The sequence below is a fragment of the Narcine bancroftii genome, chromosome 10 (genome assembly GCF_036971445.1).
Source record: "Narcine bancroftii isolate sNarBan1 chromosome 10, sNarBan1.hap1, whole genome shotgun sequence".
NCBI lineage: Eukaryota > Metazoa > Chordata > Chondrichthyes > Torpediniformes > Narcinidae > Narcine > Narcine bancroftii.
In genome coordinates this window covers 72263990-72291187 of record NC_091478.1, presented here as the reverse complement: position 1 = coordinate 72291187, position 27198 = coordinate 72263990, and the positions used below count along the sequence as shown (strand labels likewise).

Here is a 27198-nt window from a genome sequence, read left to right as displayed (position 1 = left end):
TACTTGCAAATTCTCTGCTGATCTGCATTTTATGAATCTTTACTGGATTTCTTGGATTATGCTCTGGTTAATATCAGGCAGTTTCTATTTGTATGACTTAAATGCAGCAGATGTTACAGGACATGGCTCTCATTTTAATGACACCCCATGACTTAAACTGAAATAGATTAAATTCCAAGCTTGATGTCTGTTTCATTTTTTTAAATTTTGCATTATTTTCACTGTCCTAAAATGTCCTCTATTTATTATTAAAATATTAGTGGTCGAAGAAGTCTGGAGAAAGTTGCTGCCTCAGATGTTTGATGAAACTGACCACAAGGTTAGCGCAACTGCTTTTAATTAACATGTTATAAATACACATGCTAAAATATGAAAATAACATTTTAAATAATTAGCTGCTTCCTCCTTCTGAAGAGTGTATCCATCCACACACATTTTTCATCCCATTGTCACAGTAACAACTGCTGTCCTTGCCTCTGTTCCAAAATCCCCTCCCTAAAATTAAATTTATTTTTTCCCCCTGAACCTGACTTCTTTGAATGTTTTTTTAGTTGCCCATTCCTCCTGTTTTCAAATGGAGATTAGAGTTCTGTGCTTATCTCTTCACTACCTCATTAAGCTCCCTTAATCTCACAAAATTTACAATTTTCATGATGAACTTCAAGATGCGACGTTAACTCCTTGCTGTATAGTCTTGCCTCCTGAGTGAATCATTATGGTCCCTTTTTGTTAAACATGCCACTGGTCTAACCCTTGTGTGCTCAAATCAAATGTTTGTGGCAAACAAAATCAGGGAGTGGAGGGACATATGTGCGAGCAGCAGAAACTTGATTTAATTTGGCATCAAGTTTAGCACAGACATGATGGGCCAAAGGGCCAGTTCCTTTGTTGTCCTGTGCAATACTTTAGCTTCAAAAAGAATCACAATTGCTTCTTAGTGCAAATGGAAAAAGTGACATTGAGCCACTTCTTTCCATCTCTGCTCCAATTCAGACCCACAAGGAAATTATTGTCACCAGGATGTCCGCTGCAAAGAAGTCACCATTGAGCCCCATCATCAACACAGAAGCCCCCACCATCCCATGCATCTATGTTTGCAAGTAAAGTAGGATATATTAAATACTTGCTAAAAGATGGGGAGTCTTGCCAGTCGTTCGCTATTTTTCCTTGGCAAGCAATGTTAATGAAAGTGTGAAATATATATTCAGTGCTACAGATCTAATATTCATTTCTTTTGAAATCACTACGACTGATTGGCCTCACTCCATGGCTTGGGGAAATCTTCTGAGGGACTAAATGGAGTTGATGATATTGAGTGTCAGGTCTTAGCTCAGCACTGAGAGACAATTGAATAAATTGTCTATTTTAAATTTATAAAAGAGGTAAGCACTCGTACATGTACCACAAAAAAGGTCAAATGATGATCATGTTAAAATGAATGAAACATATCAACTTGCTCTAAAAGCTTCAAAGGCTTCTGCATGTTTGGTGAAATTCCTGTGCTCATAAATGCATATCCCTCTCACTATCACCATTTCCTGAGCTGGCTTAGTTTACATTTGGGACCAGTATTTGGAAATTCAAACCCATATACAGAAGTTGAGTTTTGATTGTTTCTCATTCCGAGGAGTTGCTCAAGATCTTGGGATACGGAGCGGCCAAGTTCCCAGTGGAGGCAAGTCCACAGGCCAAGTATATTTCCATGTTCTTCACTAATTGCCACTTTTCAAGATTTTCATCTGGAGAGAAAAATAAACCTCCTGTAAAGTTCTGGTGTTAATTACAGTTCACTTAATAATGCCTCAAACCAAATAGTGGGGAAGATGTACCTAAACTTGTATTGGAGAGATTACTATTCTCAGTCGTCAATGAGATTAAATTGGATATTCACGGATATAAAAATCTTTTACTGGAGACAGATTTTTACCTTTGTGATATGTAAATATCAACCAATGTTAATATGCTCCTTTTGCTACCATTTAGAAGAAGCATCAAAATGTATTCCTTCATGTCTCTACAAGTGCCAACTTGTTGCATTAATGGCAGCCATTCATGCTAGATACTGGAAAGCTGAATTATAATTGGAACAGCATCTGTCGAGAGGAACAGGACTCAATAGTTCAACTCAATGGTCTTCCATCAGGTTTGAGAAAAGTTGGTAATTAAGTATGGAGGGTCAAAGAGAAGATAGGGGAAGGTGGTCAGGAGAAATGGAATGACACAAGTGGTGATAGACCCAGGATGCAAGGACAAGAAGGAATAACAAAGTTTACATTTTGTTTGGGCGCCTGCCTACATTTTGCTCATTCCTTGATGAGCCCGACACATTGGTTATGTATCTTTATCTTTGTTATATAAAGTACACGGTTTGATCTGCTGAGTTTCTCCAGTTTTTACTTCAATCGCGATGTCAATCACGCTTTACTAGAATAACAAAGATCTAGTTCAGAGGAGATGAAAAAAGAGAAAATGAAGCATCTCCAGTCCTATCCATTGTTATTCACTGATGTACCTCCCACTCTTTATCACCACATTTGTCACTCCTGCCCTATCACAGACCCTTTGATCTTTCTTCTCCTCCCCACTTCTCTTCACCTTCCCAGTAACAATTTCCACTTCTGATATAATCTGAAATGACTCTTCTTCGCAAATGTTGCTAGACTCACTGAGCTTTTCAGATTTATTTTAATGGGAATTTTTACATCAAACTGTAGCTCTAAAAAAGAGAAATGTAAACTAAAGTCTATTTGATAAATTTCTAAAATAATAGCTGGATTCCCACCCCTTCCACAAACCTTTTGTCGATGCTTCCACAGTTGTGGTTGCTCAGAAGCACTTGGCACCCAAGCCATTTCCAATTTCATTAGTGAGGGGGTGGAAGATTGTGGGACTAAGAGGACAGTGTTGCTAATCGGCAAAGGCGACACAGTTAACGTAGCGGTTAACACAAAGCTGTTACAGCGCCAGTGACCTGGGTTCGAATCCAGCACTGTCTATAAGAAGTTTCTACATTCTCCGTGTGTTTCCTCTGGTGCTCCAATTTCCTCCCAATCTCCAGATCATGTGAGGGTTGTAGGTCAATTAGGTGTAATTGGGCGGCACGGGCTCATGAGCCAGAAGGGCTGTTTGTCTAAATGGTTTTTTTTTAAAGAAATCGAGGAACAGTTCACTACTAAGGCCAGGTCTGGAATAACTCATTGGGTCGGTCAGCATCTGTGGGTAGAAATGGTCAGTCAATATTTTGAGTGGGGACCTGTATCTGGGCTTGTTTATGGCTCGAGATTCCAGCCCTGGCAATTTTGACATTTTTCATCAGATTAGAAGCTTTCAAATCAGAACGCCTGGCTTTATACAAGAAATCCAGGAATGATCTTCACCAGGCAGTCAAGGAAGACCAGAGGGAATACAGGAAGAAGATTGAGGGTTAAGTGGCCTGGTGCCAAGATAACAACCCCTCTCGCAAAGTCAATAAGACCAAGGAGTTGATCATAGACTTCAGAAGGGATGGGGGTGGAACCCATTCCCCTGTCCACAGCCATAGTGCTGAAATAGATAGTAGAGGGAAGTATTATAATTTTATTGTTTGATTCTAACTTGGGTTTTGACTTTTGATTTTGGTTAAGACAAATTCCTAATCTTCAACAGCAAGTCACCTGTTTTAATTGGCTCATTTTGGAAATAGATTGTTATAATATCATTTAATTATCTTCAGGAAAGTTAGGACCAGCTACCACATCTCTTGAACTCAATGCGTATCAGTCCAAGACTTGTAACAATGTTGAAATTTGGGACCAGTTTACTGACTGCACCAAAATCATCAGGACTGTTGCTTCTTCTAAATGGTAGCAAAAGGAGCATATTAACATTGGTTGATTTTACATATCACAAAGGTAAAAATCTGTCTCCAGCAAAATTCAATTATTTTATTATTCCATGATAAATGCAAATCTATCTTTCCTTCACTACAAGAGTTGAACATGTTTCCTGACTCCTGGCTATTTACCATTACAGTACTGTTTCCTGAGCATCCCAATGTTTGGAGTTTTATTCCTGCTGGTATCAGGAATGTTGTCTGAAGTCCCATGGCCCTATCAATACTGAAGTGAAAGGCAGCTGTATCCGAGCTCCAAAATCATGTTGTTTCCAATATGGGAGGGCAGAGTTGGAAGATTCCAAGAATCAGATTGTGACTTGAGACCTGATTGCAAACATTAAAAAGTAAAATGTTGGCAGTGGATGGTTAAAGGAAAGTAGGTAAAAAAAAAGTATGTCTCAACATGTTTTGCAGCTGGAGCAGAATTGCAGAATAATAGGAGCTTCAACAGTGCATCCCACTAATAAGATAGGCCTACTGCCTCACACTGACAGTACGATTATACTCTGTGTACCTGAATATAATACATTCTTCATGGTACTTAATTGTGCTTAAATGAAAACAATCAGAACTCTGCCAAGATATAAGGGCAATAGTTGGTACCCACATCATTTGAGTTGCATTTTTCTTTTTTATATACCTGCATATCATTGTCCGATTTCCATTGCTGTATAGGACATATCGCCAGGAATTGTTTTCTTCTATGTTACTCTCTGTTCAATAATATTTCATTCTAACTCATCTATTGGCTGTTGAGAGAGGGGCAGGTAAAACTATGATGTCCTTAGCCAAATCTCTGTTACAATTCCGCTCCTCAAACATTATCATGTTAGGTAACTGATCTGGTACATCCCCTTGCCTCCTGTTGCATTATCTAACTAATTAATAAAATTGCTTATGCAAAAGTGTACTTGGCACCAGAAATGACCTACATTGGATAAAGACCATTGACTGAAAGAAAAAAAAGAAAATAGTAATAAATAACCAAATCTATACATTTGGAATTTTAGTCCATATATGTTTTGTTAACCTAATGGAGTCTTTACAGCACAAAGCCAATTATCCAATTAAAATAGATGGCATGGATCTCATGCTTGGAGGTCTGTGACTATTTTTTAAATGTGTGTATTTGATTTGCTTCAGATTAATTGATGCCAAATCCGGTCACTAAGTACTTTGCACTTTCTGTGTTTAGTAGAAAGGCTATCGGTACAATGGCAGAGAGTGGATTCAACTTGATTCTAACATTGAAGCTAAAAGATTTTTCATGCTAGGTGCTTGTGTTGAGTGCACGTTCTCCTGGATAGCACCAATCACCCTCTTGATCCCACTTTTCTTGATCACTCTGGATATCTATTCATTTTGAAGAAGCTTTTCATCATCAGGCAAATTATATCAAAACTGCTCTTGGGCAATGGGTTTTCTTAAAATTTCAAAGTACCATCAAATACATTCAGGTGCTTTATCACTAAGTAAATAACTTAAATGGTAATTAAATGAAGAACAAAGGAAAAACAAGCCCAATAAATAACAAAGAACAAAAAATCCCTTGTCCCAAATTTTGTTTTTAGTTTCGGCCAATGTGGTAACTCAAAAGATAATATCCCTTTACAAAGAACGAAAAGAAAAGTTTCTGTAATGCAAATTATTAAACACATGATCAAAAATATAAAATCATGATTAATTTTATTGACTAGATACATTTACATGGTGTAGTGCGACTGAAAGTACTCAAGACCAGAGAGAGTACAACATGCTTTTATTCAGTAAGAATAACAGTCTTTGGACTGAACTGGGGTTTTGGCGGGAATCCAGTGTTTATATTGGGATATGCTGGGGTGGAGTTGGGGGAGGAGTCAGTCCTGAGGACTGCACATCAGTAGTGAATTCCCAGTTCACTACATTCAATCCTTCCTTTAGAATAAAGCCAGTGGATGAAACCGAGAACATACTATAGTCATAGAAAAATTTTGTAAATATTTACAAATTCAACCTGTCAGGAGGTCTGGAGAATGGGCAGAGCGCCATAGTGGAGGTGATAATCTTCCTGTGGTTTCAGGTGGTCCGGCTCTAGTTGAGGGGTGGCTGAAGCCACTTCCTGAGTCGTCTCACCTGAGCCCATTGATGTTCCTTGGGTAGGTCCTGGCTCCCTTGAGGTGATGGACACTCAGTTCCGGCAAGTGCCAAGTCCTTGGTTGAGACAGTGTCCTCCCTGCCATCCGGGTATGCCACATAGGCTCAAGTGGGGTTAGCATAGAGTTGGTACTCTCACTTGACCAGGATTTGCTCCTCCTCATGTGCTTTTGAGTCAGCACTAGTCCTGGTGCTGTAAGCCAAGCCGGGAAGGTGGTCCCTGATGACTTTCTCTCCAAAGAAAACATCAGCTCATGAGGAGTCGCATTGGTTGCAGTGCAGAGTAGTGACCTAATGGAGTGGAGCACCACGGATAGAACATCCTGTCAGCATGAGTCTGGAAGACCTTTGGACCAGAGGGACAATTTTACAGCCTTCCAAACCATAGCATTCTCCTTCTCAACCTATCCATTCCCCTGGCGGTTGTAGCTGGTTGTCCTACTGGAGGTGGTGCCATTTACCACCAAGAACTGACGTAACTCCTCAATCATAAATTATGGGATCCAGTCACTATGGGTATAGACAGGATACCTGACCAGGGCAAAAGTTGAGTCTAGGGTCCTAATGACAGATGACATGGACGTGTCCAGGCAGAGACAAGAAATGAAAGTACTCGTCAATGTCTGTGAGGAAGTACACGTTCCCGTTCGTGGAGAGGAGGGGTCCCTTGAAATCAACCCTGAGTCATTCAAAGGGCCGGGATGTCTTTATCAGGTGTGCTTTCCTGGAGCGGTAGAAGTGCGGCTTGCACTCAGTGCAGACCTGGAATGACCTTATCATTTCTCTAACATCCTCAATTGAATAGGGTAAATTGCGTTAATTGAAAAAGTGAGCCATTCGCATGATGCCTGGATGGCAGAGCTCATTGTGCAATGAACACAACTGTCTGGTGTGTGCACAGGCACAGCTTCCTCTGGACAGGGCATCTGGAGGCTCATTGAGGGACCCAGGTCGGTAGACTATGTCATTCTTGTAAGTGGAGAGTTTGATCCTCCACCAAGCGATTTTATCATTTTTAATTTTTCCTCGTTTTGTATTATGGAACATGAATGCTACCGAGTGTGAATTTTCTGCCTACCAGGTAGTGCCTTCGGTGCCTGATGACCTCCACAATGGCTTGAGCCTCTTTCTCCACAGATGGGTTCCAAAAAAATGTAGCCAGGTCTACATGTGACGCATCGCTTTCCACCTGGAAAGGTACGTTCTCGCGGTGGCCTTCACAAAGTGGCTTCTGACATGGTTGAAAGCACTTTGAGCTTCCGCTGTCAGTGGGAAGGTGGTGGTTTTTAAGAGGGGACAAACCTTCTCTGCATATTGAGGTACCCACTGGGTGTAATATGAGAAGAAGCCCAGGTACCTACTCAGAGCTTTTGTGGTCCTCAGGATTGGGAGTTTGAACAGGGGGGGTGCATCCTGTCATGGTCGAGGCCAGTGATGCCATTCTCCACCACATAGCCCAAGATGGCTAGACGTTTAGCCCTGAATGCACACTTACTGGTGTTGTAAGTGATGTTCCGGGCCTCAACTGCGTGGAGAAAATTCTGGAGATTGGCGTCATGGTCCTCCAGAGAGTGGCCACAAATGGTAGCGTTGTCGAGGTAGGGGAAAGTGGCCTTCAACTTAAATTTGTCTACCATTCAGTCCATTTGTCTCTGGCAGATTGTGACCCCATTTGTGATACCAAATGGAACCCTCTGAAACTGATAGAATCTCCTGTTAGCCTCAAAAGTGGTGTAGGGACAGTTCTTGGAACAGATTGGTAACTGGTGGTGAGCAGCTTTAAGGTCAATGGTTGAATAGACCTTATACTGTGTAATTTCATTTACCATGTCTGAAATACAAGAGAGGGGGTATGCGTCCAGAAGTGTAAAACAATTATTGGCTTGGCTACAGTCAATTACTAGCCTGGACTTTTCTTCCCTCTTTACAACAACCACCTGTGCTCTCTATGGGCTGGTGCTGTGCTTGATAATGTTCTCATCAAGCAGTCGCTGTGTCTCAGCCTTCAAGACCCGCTCCTCTGCGCTGTAGCGCCTGTTTTTGGTAGCAATTGGTCTGCAATCGGCACTCAGATTAGGGAACAGGGGAGGTGGATCTGTATTCATTGTGGAGATGCAACAAGAGGCATCAGAGCGTTGAGGCCTTCCGTTCCGAACTGTAATGGGAGGGAGAGGACCAGAATACTCCAGGGTCACATTTTTAAAGTGACACAAGCAGTCAAGAGCCAACAAAACCACTGCATATAAATTCTTAAGTACAAACATTCTGAATTTGCAGAATTCCCCCTTCTGCAAAGATAAATGAACCATACAATGTTCTTGAATATTTACTGACTGTATATGGGACACTAAAGAAATACAATAATTAGAAGGATACACTTAAGTTTTTGGATTGTCTCTGCATCTATGAAGCTCTCAGTCAAGCCAGAGTCAATTAGGCATTTCAGTTTATGTCTGTTAACCCCCATCTTGATCATGGAATTGTTCAGTCGGTGTGGCATCTCCTGGTCTAACACCATCGCTGCCAGGACTCTGGAGATGCAGATTGTTGGGCAGGCAAGATGGCGGGGGCCACGAGGTGCAGCAAGATAGCCGCCCTCCTACTACTTACTCCTACGCCAATTTTGAAAACTAGCAAGATGGCAGTGACTATGCGGTGCGGCAATATTGCCATTCCCCTCTTGTCTGATGAGGATGCCGCCAATTTCGTAACGTGGCAAGGTGGCCACTGGTGTTTCCCACGTCACTGACCTTGCTGCGTGGCCCCACAGGAAGGCCCGAGCGCACAACACTGGCATTGGGAGGTCGTAGGATTGGGCTTTGGACTCACTTCAATCAGTCTGGCAGGGATTGCGCACACTTTAGACCACTCAGCACTCCCCCTCGCCCCAGTGCCCCTTCTTTCCACAAATGGACCAGGTGGAGACTTCAGCAAGACATCGAGTTTTTGGGGTCCTGCTGCAGACCGCAGAAGAAGCATCCTTTGGTGCCGGAGGCTTCCGCCTTCAGGGCCATTGCCACATATGGAACGGCGCCGGGAATAAGATCATCCTGGAGGGTGCCTTCCAGGTTATCAGCTCCCAGTTGGGCCATCTACAGTGGCTTGGCCAGCCGTATGTTGTTAGACAATGCCAAGCTGCCTTGCTCCAGCCACTGTTCCCTGATGTACATGGACTTAATGCTACCGACAAGAGCGTCTCAGATCTGCTCATCTTCCTGTTCTCAGGCCATGCTGTCTTTGTACTCACAGTTCCTCGCGAATGCTCGTAGGATGAGGACAAAATCTTCAATGGACTCCAGGCCGCTGCTTCCGTTGTGAAAGCTGATGCCTCACTAGGACGACATTTTGGGACCTCGTGTAGTGAGCCTTCAGCCTTTTGACTGCCGACTCGTAAGTAGTGGAGTCCCTGAAAATCGAGAATCCTTTAGGTCCAACGCATGAGAGGAGCGCCGACATTTAAGTTCATCAGTGGAGTAGACCATTTGTGTGGCTGCCAGGTACATTTGGAACATTCCAGCCAGTATGTGAATTCCTCCAGGGCCTCTGGGGTCAGAGGGTTGATAAGGAGCATTGCTGGCTTCAATGGAGCTTCCAACCTCAACTGAATAAAATTGTAGCATGACTGAGAGCACTCAAGATCAGAGAGAGTACAGCATGCTTTTATACAGTAAGAATAACACACAATAGTCTTTGGACTGAACTGGGGTTTTGGCGGGGATCCAGGGTTTATATCGGGATATGCTGTGGTGGAGTTGGGGGAGGAGCCTGTCCTTAGGACATCACATCAGTAGTGAATTCCCAGTTCACTACACATGGATTATTGATTGTCTGTGAAATGTAAATTGTTCGAACTACTGATTATTACTAAAAATGATTTTTTGGCAGAGCGAAGAAGTCATGATCATATTTCAATATTTCCCTGATGTATTTTCTAATAAATTAACATACCCAAAACAGGCATTTGGCTTGATTATTTAAAAATAGTCTTTGTTGCACTGGTTGGTAGTGTAAACGTTACAAAAGTAATTTCCAAGCATTCCAAGATTGTGTGATGACCGTGTTCTATCAACTGCATTCCTGAAAGAAGACTCTATGCAGCAGTAGATTAAATGAAGGGGTTATTTTATTAGGAGAGATTGGGTAGCCTGAAGCCATACTCATTGAAGTTCAGAAAGATGAGGGGAAATTGTATCAAAACATCTAAAATTATGAATGGAATAGATAGAAGCAGAGAAGTTGTTTCCACTGGTACGTGAGACTGGAGCAAGGTGATGTGGCCTGAAGGGGAATGGATTTAAGTCAGAGATAAGGAGGAACTGATTTTCCCAGAGAGTACTGAGGCTTTGGAATCTCAGTTTAAGGAAGCAGTAGAAGCTCCTTCATTGTTAGATAGATAGATTTTTGAAAAAAAAAATAGATAGAATTAAGGATTAATGGATCCAACAGTGGTTTTCAAACTTTTTCTTTCCACTCACATACCACATGGAAAGAAAAAGTCTGAAAACCACTGTTTTAATTGTACTTCATTGACTCGTTATGTGCACAGTTTCGTGACTCCAAAGGAAATGGGTCAATTACTTTTTTTTTTCAAGCAAAATATTTCAGTAACTCATGGGTCCAGAGCAGTGGTTCTCAACCATTTTTCCCCACTCACACACAACCTGATGTAATCTCTTACTAAATCATAGAGGACTTTTGGAATAGGCATTACTTAAAGTGGTATGTGAGTGGAAAGAAAAAGTTTGAATTTCACCGGGGTGCAGGTGGGTAAGTGGAACTGAGTCCACGCCCAGGTAAGTCTTGTTCTTGTGTGGCAGAGCGGGCTTTACAGGCTACTCCTGGTCTTATTTTTTTCATTTTTAATATATGACTCCAGTCCAAAACCCTTACATTTGAGCCATCAGAAAAGGCCTGGCCTTTTAAGTTGGTCCTTCAAACGGAAGGCAGAGGTCCAAGAAGGCCACTCATCATCAGCTTCTCAGGGCAAGGAACCTATCCTTTTTTTCTTTTAAGATATTTTATTGAGGTTTATAATAATACAATTATATATTGAAATACAAACTTCAAGAAAAAGAAAAACACACACCCCTGTTAATTTAAAACCCCTGTAGCAGACTTCAACAGGGATTTGATCTGAAGGCTGTACCTGGCAATTGAGTCATGTGATTTGGACAGTTGGATTTGAAAAGCTCACTTCAGCAGGAAACTGATTGGGCAATAGAGATCAGGTGATCCAGGGAGCTTGTGACACAGGGAGATATTAATTCACTTCAACTCAGCAGTTTAGGGAGTTAGTACGATTGACTAGAGTTTCAAACAATACAAGTAGCAGTGAGTAGGAAATTTGCGACTAACTAGGTTTTTTTCTCTCCTACCACAATGTCGTTGGAGAGGAGAAAAAAAAACTTAATAGGTGGGTACCAAGTGACAACAACCTGGAAATGGACAGCACAGCATTGAAGCTTATAACAGCCTGAAAACTTTTAGGCGATGGTAGTGGCCCATAAAAGGGCCCCGTGTCTTTAAGAAATTTGTATTTGAATCTTTAATAGAATATCTGATTTTTTTTTCTGAATTTAAACAAGACATAATATCATTTAACCAATATATGTGTGTCAGTGCAGTGTTATCTTTCCATTTGATCAAAATTGCATGTCTGGCTATCAACGAAGTAAAAGATAAAAATTTGGTTTTGAAGTCAGTAAAACATCATTATCTTGAAATGATCCAAAAAGAGCACTTGAAGGACAAGAATCCAATTTAACCTTAAGAATCACTGATGATGTTCGAAAAATATCTTCCCAAAATTTTTCTAACTAGGCCAAATCCAAAACATGTGAATCAAAGAAGCCCCAGCAATTTTACATTTGTCACATTGAGGATTTATATCAGAGTAAAAATTAGATAATTTTAACTTTAGACATGTGTACTCTTTTTCTTTGGCTTGGCTTCGCGGACGAAGATTTATGGAGGGGGTAAAAAGTCCACGTCAGCTGCAGGCTCGTTTGTGGCTGACCAGTCCGATGCGGGACAGGCAGACACGATTGCAGCGGTTGCAAGGGAAAATTGGTTGGTTGGGGTTGGGTGTTGGGTTTTTCCTCCTTTGCCTTTTGTCAGTGAGGTGGGCTCTGCGGTCTTCTTCAAAGGAGGCTGCTGCCCGCCAAACTGTGAGGCGCCAAGATGCACGGTTTGAGGCGTTATCAGCCCACTGGCGGTGGTCAATGTGGCAGGCACCAAGAGATTTCTTTAGGCAGTCCTTGTACCTTTTCTTTGGTGCACCTCTGTCACGGTGGCCAGTGGAGAGCTCGCCATATAATACGATCTTGGGAAGGCGATGGTCCTCCATTCTGGAGACGTGACCCATCCAGCGCAGCTGGATCTTCAGCAGCGTGGACTCGATGCTGTCGACCTCTGCCATCTCGAGTACCTCGACGTTATGGGTGTGAGCGCTCCAATGGATGTTGAGGATGGAGCGGAGACAACGCTGGTGGAAGCGTTCTAGGAGCCGTAGGTGGTGCCGGTAGAGGACCCATGATTCGGAGCCGAACAGGAGCGTGGGTATGACAACGGCTCTGTATACGCTTATCTTTGTGAGGTTTTTCAGTTGGTTGTTTTTCCAGACTCTTTTGTGTAGTCTTCCAAAGGCGCTATTTGCCTTGGCGAGTCTGTTGTCTATCTCATTGTCGATCCTTGCATCTGATGAAATGGTGCAGCCGAGATAGGTCACCCTCATCAGTGTCTATGCTCCAACCCTCCAGGCGGAACCAGCAGAAAAGAACAAGTTCTACACCGACCTGCGCAACCTCATCCAACGTACCCCTACAGCCGACAAGGTTGTCATCCTGGGCGACTTCAACGCTCGTGTCGGCAAAGACTCAGAAACCTGGCCAGGAATCCTGGGCAAGCATGGCGTCGGCAAGTGCAACGACAATGGGCGCCTCCTGTTGGAGCTCTGCGCAGAACAGCGGCTTGTCATTACAAACACCCTTTTTCAGCAGAGGGACAGCCTTAAGACCACCTGGATGCATCCCCGATCCAAACACTGGCACCTCCTGGACTACATGTGTACTCTATGCACCACTTTAAATGCAAAAGGCAATATCCTTCACAAAAAGAGGTCGTATTAATTGAGTTACAAATGGAATCCGAAAATGAAAGATTCAAATCCCGTTTCAGGTCTCCCTTGATCTTAACTAATGAGACTATTCTTAAATCAAGCAAATCTTTATTAGTAAGAGATGGTGAACCTTGATAAGAATTTGTGGAAAGTCAGGTATCTGAGATTGAACAAAAAGACTAACATCTTAAAAAAAAAGTTTGGTAAGTTAAATTTTACCAGCAATTGTCCAAAAGAAACAACATTATTTTAAATATAAAGGTCTTTGAAGCATTTAATGCCTGATCTGTGCCAGTCATTAAAAGCTATCCTGCAACAAAAGTCGAAAAAGGCAATTAGATATCATATGGTCTGATCCTTTATCCACATTCCTAAATGTTATATTTACTACTCGGGTAAAAGATGATGTTCGTTCATGGGGGTGGGGGAATAACAATATGTGGTGGGGGGGGGGGGAGGGGGGAATAACATGATGTGGTAAGGATTGTGATGAGTGTCCAAGTATTGTTCATCTAGTAATGGGTGGCAAAATACAAAATGTTTTATACAAGATATTCTTCACAGCAGCATTAACAAAGAGGGTGAAAATCAATTTCTGTGGAGCAGCCATATGCTCCCCCTCCCCCCCACCTTTTAGGATTCTACTCAAAGTCTATGGTCCCTCTTCCATGTGAAACAGTCAAGTTTTGGTTACTTCCACACTTCTCTCCTACTGACTACACTAAAGATATTTATGAAAGTGAGGTGTAAATAAAACATGCTGTGGCCCCAAGGGATGACTGTAGCCCCCCAACCCCCCCTCCCCAACCCCGGCTGCTCCAGAGCCAAAGATGAAGCCCAAGAAGAGTCCAAAAGTCATGGGAAGGTGAAAAAAATGTTAGAAGATACAATTAACAATAAATGATATTTTCCTTTTTTTAAAAAAAAACCATGAAATTAAGTATATAAGTCAAGATGCTGCTCAAATGAAATAGTAAGAAAAAAACCATTATTAAAGAAACATATTTCTGTTATTAGGTCCAGGTTGAGTGTGAGACCATCATGAAATAAAAAGGGAACTACTGCTGCTTCCCACTCCTGTGCTGTTTGTCTGCTTCCTACTCCTACCTGAAGGTAAGTTATCTTGTTCTATCATGTCACAAACAAAGCATCATATCTTCCTTACTACGATGGATTCTGAGATTTTACATGCCAGCTGTAATATGACTCTTCTTCTTTGGCTTGACTTCGCGGATGAAGATTTATGGAGGGGGGTAAAAGTCCACGTCAGCTGCAGGCTCGTTTGTGGCTGACAAGTCCGATGTGGGACAGGCAGACACGGTTGCAGCGGCTGCAGGGGAAAATTGATTGGTTGGGGTTGGGTGTTGGGTTTTTCCTCCTTTGCCTTTTGTCAGTGAGGTGGGCTCTGCGGTCTTCTTCAAAGGAGGTTGCTGCCCGCCAAATTGTGAGGCGCCAAGATGCACGGTTTGAGGCGTTATCAGCCCACTGGCGGTGGTCAATGTGGCAGGCACCAAGAGATTTCTTTAGGCAGTCCTTGTACCTTTTCTTTGGTGCACCTCTGTCATGGTGGCCAGTGGAGAGCTCGCCATATAACACGATCTTGGGAAGGCGATGGTCCTCCATTCTGGAGACGTGACCCATCCAGCGCAGCTGGATCTTCAGCAGCGTGGACTCGATGCTGTCGACCTCTGCCATCTCGAGTACTTCGACGTTAGGGATGAAAGCGCTCCAATGGATGTTGAGGATGGAGCGGAGACAACGCTGGTGGAAGCGTTCTAGGAGCCGTAGGTGGTGCCGGTAGATATGACTAATAGGTGCGAAAAGCTCGATGTCATACTTTTACAGAATGTTGCCTAAATAATTTAGCCAAAATATTGATACACTGATAGAGTTGAGTTTGAGCTTAATCAGTTGGTTGTTTGCAGACAAATTCTTTCATGAACTTATTTTAGGGGTGAATGTCAAAGATTCTGTTTTCTACAGTAGAATTTTTGTGTTGCTCTTGGAAATGTTTAATGACTATCTCCTGAGTATTTTTTCTCATTGTGATCTCCTTGACAATTAATGCAACAAGGACTGTCATGCAAAGGTTGCAATATATTTTTATTCTTCAGCTGGAGTGGAAAATGGACAGGCATTATCTGCATAATACATGTCATATTGTATACATAAGCAGGAAACACAGTTGCACCGGATAAGGAATGTTTGAGAAGAAATATAGTAAAATTTCATTGAATAACTTTTTCATGTTTGTTACATTCTATTAGGAGCATTGCTAAATACCCGGTTAAAGTGTCAAGAGAATAGAACCTTGTGAGTCATTTTTATCTAATGCAGTCAAATCATTATTATTGACCCAATGCTGACTGAATGCTGAGCAATAATTCTTGCTGTTGACCCGTATGATGAACATGGACATGACTTTTTCTAGATCCATTAGTGTTTTGTTATGGAAGGGCATAATGTCTTGCCATTGTCCCTAAGGAACCTTACATGATGTGATAATGTGTGTGGGTGGGCTGGAAAAGCCCCATCCACAATATAATCAAGATAATAATTGAAAGTTAGCCAAACCATACTGCTAGGTGAAGGTTATTATAACTTATCAAATAAATTAATAATTTTCAACGTCTTCAAAATCCAGGAACTTGCAAAAACTATTGGAGAAGCAAGACAAAAACAAAATTTATTTTATAAGTAATTATTTTCTGTATGAAATATTGGTAATAAATTTTAAACAATTAAAAATGTTTATTAAAAATGATTAATTAAGAATGAAGGATGCCTGATGCATGTTTTTGTCTCTCACAACCATTTCTCATGACTTGTATGGACTTGCTCTCATTCTGTGCCAGAGCTGGGCTGGTGTAGGTTTGGTGGGCAGAGTCCCCAACACAAACTGCAGTGAGTAGTCTTGTCCCATGGGGAAATCAAACAACAGGACGCAACTGCTGAAGCCCCAATGAAGAGCCATGGAGGGATTCGTCCAAAGAACCCGTGCCAATTCAAATCTGGCACAGATAGAGAAAGTCTTTCATTTAAATGGAGGACAAGTTCAGAAATTTAGTATTAGCTTTGGATTTCCAAACATCTTGAGGCTTGTGGAAGGAAATGGCTGCAGTTGTATATAGAACTGCCAACATTTCACAGAATGATTTGGGCTATTATCTTTAAAGTTCCTTGCATGTGGAATTCTTAGCAATTCTTACCATTGTATCCAACCAATCTCTGCAAATGATTCTGCTTCTCACAAACTTCTGACCAATCATCTTGCCCCATAAACATATATACTTCTGTTTCATTTCTCGTATCTTGATGTATTTTTTCCATTAATTAGATTTTGATCACAACTGGAAAGGAAATATGTATTTGGAAATGTGCTCTGAAGCAAAAGTTCGCAAAATAAACTCAAGGGTGGACAAATTCTCTAACTCCCATAGAATTGTTGTTAAAAGAAATGTTGCAAATTATCTATAGTAATGTTTCTCCATGGTGAATATGAATGTTTCTTCATTATTACCAACCAAATGAATGGTTGGGACCTATTTCTGGTACACCAAGAGAAGGTTGCTTTCAACACCCAAATGGGATCTGGCAAAAAAAATTGCAATCAGGAAAAAAAAACCAAAATCCAGTTTGAAAAAATTGAAATGTCCTCAGGATAATTTTCACTCAGAAACAAAACTAACATGGGGCATATACTTATCCTGACAAGGCCATACCAATTTTGATAATCTCCTGACACCTTGCAATCAAAGAACATGCCACTTCTTAAAGGTGCATTTCCTCATTCTGTCTACACAGTGGCAATATGCCTGCCGCAGTAGAGTTGAGAGAAAAAGAGAGGGAGGAAGGTGGAGTGAGAGAAGGAGAGAGTGGGAGAGCAATCGCAATCTCTCAAAAGGATGTACGAGTCCTGGTCAGCATGTTGTGTGCCAAGAGGAAGTACATGCTGAATGCCAGAAATACATAAGAGATTCTTCAAAGGAAATTCACCAGGATATTGCTGGGACTGGAAGGTTTGGGAGAAGCTGGATAGATGGTGTTTTTATTCTCCAGAGCACCCAATCTCAACAGGGGCTTTGTGCACCTCCTGTCTGTGGGGCCAAGAGCCACAACACATTTAAAACCTTTGCTTTCTTTTCACCTTGCATGACAATTTTTTGTTGTTGCTTTTTTATGTATTCAGTAGGAGATAAGTATGGCATAAACCAAAACTTGACTGCTTCACAGGAAAGGAGGCCATAAACTTTGAGCAGAGTCTGACAGGGACCATAGCCAAATAAAAGGTTGAGAATGGCTCTCTAAAGCATAGAAGACTGAGAGGTGAGGGGAAGAGACAACGGGCAACCTTTTCACTGAGAGGCTCATCTATGTTGGGAAAGAGCTGCCAGAAAGAGCTTTAGAAGGTGCTTGGATGTATATATGGGTAGGAAGGGCTGAGAAGGTTCTGGGACAAATGCAGGCAAATGGGACTAGCCCAGAATGACAATTAGGTCAGCGTTGATGAGTTGGGTTGAAAGGCCTGTTCTGTGCAGTATGGTTCCATGAATCTCTTACATATTTCCTTGAAAGTAACTTTCAGTTGGAAGAAAGTCTGCACAGGATCCAAAGTTATCTGCGCATTGAAGGAAAATATTTTTTTTCTGTTCAGCATATTAATGGAAGGCCTTGTAAAAATAGGAGAGCTGTCAATGGCTGACTGCACCTTGCACCTGCCAACAATGCTGACTCATTCCAACATCTGAAGTGGATGTAGATGAAATCATTACTTCTCAAACACAGTGGCTAATTGATTTCTCTGATATTGCATTGAACTGGGAGACATGCAGAGATCTGTAGAAGCCATTTGTAAAGATCATTTAGTGAGGAAGTTGTGGGAAGAGCAAAGTGTGACTGCAAGGTCCAAAGTCTTTCTGCTGAATAGATCACATCATAGTGATAATGGCTATAGATAGTAGAGCCTATGGACATATTTTTCATCAGAAAATTCCAGAGAGGATGTAGTGTCTCCAAAGATTCTATGGCAGGGTTTCCCAAACTTTTTATTTCCACTCATATTTTTTTTCTTTGGCTTGGCTTCGCGGACGAAGATTTATGGAGGGGGTAAAAAGTCCACGTCAGCTGCAGGCTCGTTTGTGGCTGACAAGTCCGATGCGGGACAGGCAGACATGATTGCAGCGGTTGCAAGGGAAAATTGGTTGGTTGGCGTTGGGTGTTGGGTTTTTCCTCCTTTGCCTTTTGTCAGTGAGGTGGGCTCTGCGGTCTTCTTCAAAGGAGGTTGCTGGCCGCCGAACTGTGAGGCGCCAAGATGCACAGTTTGAGGCGATATCAGCCCACTGGCGGTGGTCAATGTGGCAGGCACCAAGAGATTTCTTTAGGCAGTCCTTGTACCTTTTCTTTGGTGCACCTCTGTCACGGTGGCCAGTGGAGAGCTCGCCATATAATACGATCTTGGGAAGGCGATGGTCCTCCATTCTGGAGACGTGACCCATCCAGCGCAGCTGGATCTTCATAAGCGTGGACTCGATGCTGTCGACCTCTGCCATCTCGAGTACTTCGACGTTAGGGGTGTAAGCGCTCCAATGGATGTTGAGGATGGAGCGGAGACAACGCTGGTGGAAGCGTTCTAGGAGCCGTAGGTGGTGCCGGTAGAGGACCCATGATTCGGAGCCGAACAGGAGTGTGGGTATGACAACGGCTCTGTATACGCTTATCTTTGTGAGGTTTTTCAGTTGGTTGTTTTTCCAGACTCTTTTGTGTAGTCTTCCAAAGGCGCTATTTGCCTTGGCGAGTCTGTTGTCTATCTCATTGTCGATCCTTGCATCTGATGAAATGGTGCAGCCGAGATAGGTAAACTGGTTGACCGTTTTGAGTTTTGTGTGCCCGATGGAGATGTGGGGGTGCTGGTAGTCATGGTGGGGAGCTGGCTGATGGAGGACCTCAGTTTTCTTCAGGCTGACTTCCAGGCCAAACATTTTGGCAGTTTCCGCAAAGCAGGACGTCAAGCGCTGAAGAGCTGGCTCTGAATGGGCAACTAAAGCGGCATCATCTGCAAAGAGTAGTTCACGGACAAGTTTCTCTTGTGTCTTGGTGTGAGCTTGCAGGCGCCTCAGATTGAAGAGACTGCCATCCGTGCGGTACCAGATGTAAACAGCGTCTTCATTGTTGGGGTCTTTCATGGCTTGGTTCAGCATCATGCTGAAGAAGATTGAAAAGAGGGTTGGTGCCAGAACACAGCCTTGCTTCACGCCATTGTTAATGGAGAAGGGTTCAGAGAGCTCATTGCTGTATCTGACCCGACCTTGTTGGTTTTCGTGCAGTTGGATAATCATGTTTTCCACTCATATATCGCTTTAAGTATTCCCTATGCTAGAGATGCTCTGTGATTAGTAAGGGATTGCTTATGGTGAAAGAAAAAGTTTGAAAACCACTGTTTTAATTGTACCTAATTGACTCATTATGAGGACAGTTTCATAACTCCAAAGGAAATGGTCCAATGACATTTTTCTCAAGTAAAATATTTCAGTAACAGTTGGGTCTGGAGCAGTGGTTCTCAATCTTTCTTCCCCACTCACATACCACCTTAAGCAATCCCTTACTAATCATAGAGCACCTATAGCATAGGAATTACTTAGAAGTATGTGAATGGAAAGAAAAAGTTTGGGAAATCCTGCTCTATGGGATTAGATTGGCTATGATTGAGATGACCAGTCATGGACATAACACCGCCTCCTGCAGAATTCTCAGTGGTGTCACCATTGAGACGCTCGTTGAGGAACTACTTCTGCAACTGTATCAAGAAAATGCACACACTGCTAGGTTAAGTAGCCTGCAGTCAATTCTACAGACATTTGTCATTTAGTCAACCATGGATATGACATGGAAATACAGGGTGTTTATTTTTGCACTGCTGATAAGTAGAAATTTTGCCTGGCCTGCAGGTAAAAGAATCTTGAGGTTGTATGTGATTACATGTTCTTCTGACAATAAATCAGAATTTTGAACTTTCAAATAGATCCATGGACCATTCAGGTGTCCATGAGTGTCAATCCTCTGTGTTGATCCTTTTTAATTCTTCCCAATTGTTCCATTAACTCCATTGGACTATCCCACTCACCTCCGGATGAGGGTCAATTTACATTGTTCAGTTGGCTTCTAATGTGCATGCTGTCAGGATGTGGGAGAAAACACGGTCATAAGAGATGGTGCTGGACAACTGGTCCCTGCTGTTTGAAGTAGCAAGAAAAGCAATAGTTTGGCATGATTCTAGCTTCACTGAAAATGTTGCTCTATATCTGTCATGTGCAGTTTTCTTCTCCACTCTGTCAGTGAGGGAGGAAATGTCTGCTATGCAAAATAATGACATAATTGAGTGGGTGCCATTAAACAAACAAGGCCGAATAGCACATAAGAGTGTCTAGTCTAATTTCATCCCTGATGAGTTTGAATCTGGAAATGATCTGTGCAATCTACTCCGAGTAAAAATACAATTGTGTGCCATCCCAAAACATGAGTACTTTGCAGTCCAATTTCTAGGCTGCTCCCATTAGATTCTTCCTCTTTTCCATATGTTTATAATTGTCTATTGTCTGGTGACAGTTCAAAAGAACATCAGAAAATAAGTGCAGGAGAAGGGCTCTCAGCCCCATTCAATATGATCTGGCTCCTTTTCTCTCAATACTCCAACATTCAAAAATGCATCTAGTTCCTTTATCAACACTCAGATTGTCGAGCGTCCACATCACTCAGCGATAGAAAATTCAGAGATTAATCATACTCTGAGGGCAGACCTTCCTTCATTCTTCAGTTTGAAATCACCACCCTGTTCATGCAACCATGGACCCTTGTTTGAGATTCTCTCACAAACAGAAACATCACATCTAGCCTGTTATGTTGGCTAAAGAAAGACAGAAGACTTCGTGTCTCAATGCGAGGAACATTTGTAATAAAGTGGACGAATTGAATGTGGAGATAGCTATTAATAACTATGATATAGTTGGGGTCACAGAGACATGGCTTCAGGGGGAACATGACAGGGAGCTCAACATTCAGGGTTACTCGACATTCAGGAGGGATAGACAGAATGGAAAAGGAGGTGGAGTAGCCTTGTTGGTTAGGGAAGAGGTGAATGCCATAGAAAGGAAGGACATCAGTGTAGAGGATGTGGAATCGATATGGGTAGAGCTGTGTAACATGAAGGGGCAGAAGACATTAGTGGGAGTAGTGTACAGGCCACCTAACAATAGCAGTGAGATTAGTGAAGGAGTCATGAAGGAAATTAGTAATGCGTGCAACAAAGGGACGGCAGTTGTAATGGGTGACTTTAATCTACATGTAGATTGGGTGAACCAAATTGGTAAGGGTAAGGTTGAAGAGGATTTCTTTAAATGTATGCAGGATTGTTTTCTAAATAAGCATGTTGAGGAACCGATGAGGGAATGAGCCATTCTAGACTGGGTATTGAGTAATGGAGAAGGGTTAATTAGCAATCTTGTTGTGAGGAACCCCTTGGGCAAGAGTGACCACAATAGGGTGGAATTCTTCATTAGGATACAATGTGACAGAGTTGATACGGATACAAAGGTTTTGAACTTGAAGAGGGGTAACTTTGATGGTATGAGATGTGAATTGGCTAAAATAGATTGGCAAATGGTATTTAAATGGAGGAAATGCAATGGCAATCATTTAAGGATAACTTGGAGCAAGTGCAGAAAATGTACATTCCAGTTTGTACGAAGAATAAATCGAGGAGGGTAGCACATCCATGGCTGACAAGGGAGATCTGAGAGAGTGTCAAATCCAAAGAAAGAGCTTACAAATGAGCCAAAAAGAATAATATCCCTGATGATTGGGAGAAATTCAGAGTTCTGCAGAGGAGGACAAAAGGATTAATTAGGAAAGGTAAAAGGGATTATGAGAGGAAGCTGGCAGGGAACATAAAAAATGACTGTAGAAGCTTTTATAGATACATTAAGAGAAAGAGGTTAGTTAAGACAAATGTGGGTCCATTGCAGACAGAAATGGGTGAGTTGATCATGGGGAACAAGGGTATGGCAGACTGTTTGAATGACTATTTTAGTTCTGTCTTCACCAAGGAAAACATAACTAATCTACTAGGAAATTATTGAGGATTGGGGATCTATTGTGACAGAGGGATTAAAGGAAATAATTGTAAGTCGAGAAGCTGTATTAGTTAAATTGCAGGGGTTAAAAATGGATAAATCCCTGGGGCCAGATAGTCTGCATCCCAGAGTGCTGAAGGAAGTAGCCCAGGAAATAGTGGATGTGTTGGTGATAATGTTTCAAACCTCTTTGGATACTGGATTATTTCCTGAGGATTGGCGGGTGGCCAACGTAACCCCACTCTTTAAAAAGGGAGGGAGAGAGAAATCGGGAAACTACAGACCAGTTAGCCTGACATCGATAGTAGGGAAGATGCTAGAATCGGTCATTAAAGATGCAATTGTAGTACAATTGGAAAGTAGAGGTATCATCGCACAGAGTCAGCATGGTTTTGTGAAGGGGAAATCATGTCTGATGAATCTAATAGAGTTTTTTGAGGATGTAGAGTGGATAGGGGAGAACCAGTGGATGTGGTATATCTGGACTTTAGTAAGGTGTTTGATAAGGTTCTGCACAGAAGACTATCGTATAAACTTAAAGAGCACAGTATAGGAGGTATGGTATTAAGGTGGATAGAGAATTGGTTGAGGGACAGGTATCAAAGAGTTGGAATAAATGGGTTCTTTTCAGAATGGCAGCCAGTGACTAGTGGAGTACCGCAGGGCTCAGTGCTGGGGCCGCAGTTGTTTATGATATATATCAACGACTTAGATGTGGGAATAGATAGCAGTATCTCGAAATTTGCAGACGATACAAAGTTGGGTGGCAGGGTTAGCTGTGTGGAGGATGCTAGGAGAGTGCAGGGTGATTTGGACAAGTTAGGCGAGTGGGCCAGGATGTGACAGATGCAGTAATATGGATAAATGCTAGGTTATTCACTTTGGAGGTAAGAACAGGAAAGAGGATTATTATTTAAATGGTACCTGTTTAGGAAAAGGGGAGATGCAACGAGACTTGGGTGTTGTTGTGCATCACTCATTGTAAGTGGGGATGCAGGTGCAATAGGTGCAGAGGAGGGAAAATGGTATGTTGGCGTTCATAGCGAGAGGATTTGAGTCCAGGAGTAGGGAGATCCTGCTGCAGCTGTACAGGGCCTTGGTGAGACCACACCTGGAGTACTGCGTGCAATTTTGGTCGCCTTATCTGAGGAAGGATATTCTTGCCTTGGAGGGGGTACAGAGAAGGTTCACTAGGCTGATACTGGGGATGGAGGGGCTCGCATATGAAGAAAGGTTGGATAGACTGGGCTTGTATTCTTTGGAATGTAGAAGATTGTGGGGGGATCTTATAGAAACTTATAAAATTTGTAAGGGTTTCGACAGACTAGATACAGGAAGGTTGTTTCCAATGCTGGGAAAAACAAGAACCAGGGGCCATAGTTTAAGGATAAGGGGGATTTTTATTTTAGGACTGAGATGAGAAAAAAATTCTTCTCTCTTGGAGAGTGGTAAATATGTGGAATTCTTTGCCACAGGAAGTAGTTGAGGCCATTTCCCTGTCAATATTTAAGAGTAAGTTAGATTTGGCCCTTGTGGCCAAGGGGATTAGGGGGTATGGGAGAAAGCAGGAACCGGGTACTGATCAGCCATGATCATAATGAATGGCGGTGTAGGCTTGAAGGGCCAAATACCCTACTCCTATACCTATTTTCTATGTTTCTATGTTTCTAATAGGTTGACTCCTCATTCCTCCAGGATCTAAAGGATATGGATCTATTTATTTAGATAGTTGTGACAAATCGACCCTTTTGGAATGGCGTCCAATGCCAGCATATCTCCTCTAAGCAGAGGGACCAAAATGGGTGCAAGTACACTCTGTGATCTCCACAATTATAACAAGAGTCTCCTGCTTCTGAGTACTATTCACCTTGCGGTGGATACCAACATGCCATTTTTCTTCCTCACCACTTACTAATGCTTAATAACAGGGCTGCACTTCTACACAATGGCCTTGTTTGTGGAAGATACAACTCATTACTTGAAACATGTTCTTTTGGAAAATAAGGTTTGGTTTGTGAGTTAATTTGAAAACACTTGTGTTTTATAACCTCCCACTAAAAGAAAGTAGTAATGAAACAATGTTTTGCATTTGGAGATCCAACAAGGAGATGTCAAAATGTCCCAAATGAGAACAGTTACTTTATAATTAAGCAATGTAATAAACTTATATCTTTACAGTTTAAGTTGACAGGATTCATTTCAGAATGATTAAATATTAATCACCAAAAAACAGATATTGTTTGGCTCTTGCTTCTGAAATGTATATTCAGAATATTATTTGTGTTAATAAGGCTAATATTGACCACAATCATCGACTTCTCGGATTTCCATTAAACCTACTCCCTGTCTCCTTTCCCCCAGTTTTCTCCAATATTTTTATTTTCTTTCAGTAAATGTAACATAGGTAAATAAAAATGAATAGAACAATAATCAAACTTGTATGATACTAATAACAGCAATGACAAAACCTATGTTACATTAACTTTCCTCTAGTTCCTCTCTCTCTCTTTCCATCCATTTCCTTTCACAGAGCCAAAATCTATTCTAACCTTTCCTCTAATCAGGTCTGATTAATATCTTCTGTTTGGTCTGGACTCCTCCCCCTCCCATATTTCCCCCTTCTCCCCCCAGTCTTTCATTCAGGCACCTATTTGCTTTTTGCCTATGCCCTGTTGAAGGACACCGGCCTGAAATGTTGGTAATATATCTTTACCCCCTATCGATGCAGCAAGACTGGCTGAGGTCCTCCAGACTTTCTCTGATTTGATTCATATTTGGCAATGCCTTCCTCCATTGAGAAGATGACATTGAGCTATTCTCTTCTGTCGCTGCATTCCACGTGGAGCATTGGACGGGGAGTGCGAAGAATTTGATCCAGTGACGTGGACAGAATGGCAGTACACATTGAAGGCAGGATGATGAGTGGATCTAGGGGGAGCGCGGAGAACACGTGTACCCATTGCATTTACTTTGTGGGTAGAAGTCCAGAGCTAGTGAGGAGCTATTGATGATGCCTCACAGGATATTCTGCCAAAAGTGCTACTGTCGTCATGAGTGCTGTAGATAGAGGCTCATAAAGTCAGCTCTCCTGATTAATTGGATGGAGCTCTTTTATTCCTACTGTTTGGCACACGTTCATTCACTGGGCCAGAATCTGCTGGACCACTGGCTGTCCGCAGTGTCCATCCACCCACACTTTCACTTTCTGTAATGGCAGATGGGATGAGTTGACTCTCTGAAAATGTTGCATGAGATGGAGAAAACTCCAAGCAGGCCAATAAGCCTCAGATGGTGCATTCCATGACCTTGCCCCAGGACAGACTGGCAACCTCATACAAATCAGCGCTGTTGCGGGCCTTAGTAGTAGTTATAATTTGCTTTGATAGGCAGACACACTTGTTTAAAAAAAATTTGAAAATAAAACAAATTTAATTCACATTTTAAAATGTTAAGAAATTTTTTAAAGCTATAAATTAAATATAATAATGCAGACAATTTTTGACACTTACCTTTTCCTCATTCACTTGAACAAGGTTGCTGTTTGAAAAGTGAATGAGAGAGGTATCCAGTCTTTCCCTTCAGAGCCTTCCACTTCTCAGCTCCAAGGGAAGTCAGTGCCTGGCTCTAAGCTCACCATGTATTTCCACGTGTGGCCGAGCAAGTCCATACCGACTCCCCCTTGACAGCTGTGTGGAATTGTGGCCCGTCCATCAGCTGATTCGGCTCAGCATTGTGATTGTTGGAACAGCAGGCCACCGCAACATTTATTTGTTCATTCTGGAAACTCTAATTCTCAGTCCTGCTGTCACACCCAAAGTGACTTAAAGTTGGAAGATTGAGGTTTCCTGTCTTCATTTTCAGCTGAATTTCTGTTGCATTGAGTTGAGGATTTCAAGACTAAATGAAATTTTGGGTTCATTAGTGGGGTCAATTTGTTTGAAAGGTTATAACCCACCTGTCTACCCATGTTGATTCCACATTTTCTCACTCTTCACCCATTGAGTTTTTATTCTCAAAGATGCTACTAGGGCTGCATGGTTGGCTTTTTGGTTAGCACAACACCTTTGCAATGCCAGCCAGCGATTGGGACCAGGGTTCCAATCCCACACTGTCTGTAAGTAGTTTGTTCATTCTCCCCGCGTCTGTGTGGGTTTTCCCTGGGGGCTCTGGTGTCCTCCCACCATTCAAAAATGTACCGGAGATGTAGATTAATTGGGGATAAAATTGGGCCACACGGACTCACAGGCCGAAATGAACTATATGTATGTCTAAACAAATAAACTGAATAAACAGAGATTTTGACGAAGTGTTCAGCGACTGAGTTCCCAAATTCCATTCAATTCTACAGAACAGACTTGTATTTTTCATCGGCTTGTTTAGTTGTCTTCATTTGTGCAAAATATGAGTGTGGATGTGAAGATATTCCTCAGTAAATAATTATGGATGTACTGTTGACTGAACACTACCTCTTTACAACGGTTTTTCCTGGCAGAAAAATTACAAGGCCTACAGTATTAAAAAATGGGAAAAACAAATAGCATTTATATCGATTATATTTTTGACAAGATGGCCCCCACATACCTGATCCTGAGAATGCAGGATGGGAATCACTGTCGAAGCCCCCATAAGATGTGTTATTCTGTACAAGAATTTGTAGCTTGGACCATATAAATGCCCTAAGTGATCTGAAGCTTGATAGACACACAGGAGACTGCTAACGCTGGAACCTGAAGCCAAGAGCAATCTCCTGGAGGAACTCAGCAAGTCAAGTAGCATCAGTGGGAGGAGCAGGGTGGTCAGCGCTTGGAGCTGGAGATTGGTGCAGAAGCAACGTAAAGAGGATTGGCCAACCAGGCAGAGGCGGAATATAATGGATGGAGGCAGATGCCGGACAAAGGGAGAGAGACGAGGGAAACGAAGGGTCAGGCAGAGGAAGATGAGTCACAGAG

General features: G+C 42.2%; 1 long non-coding RNA gene across 1 annotated transcript; it reads right to left on the bottom strand.

Moving 5' to 3' along the window:
* Positions 1 to 320: 320 nt before the first annotated feature.
* On the bottom strand, positions 321 to 27198 carry LOC138744730 (uncharacterized). The gene is made up of 2 exons (XR_011345732.1): positions 26831 to 27198; positions 321 to 1739 (listed from the first exon to the last, which is right to left on the bottom strand). It is a non-coding gene; the product is annotated as an uncharacterized lncRNA (long non-coding RNA).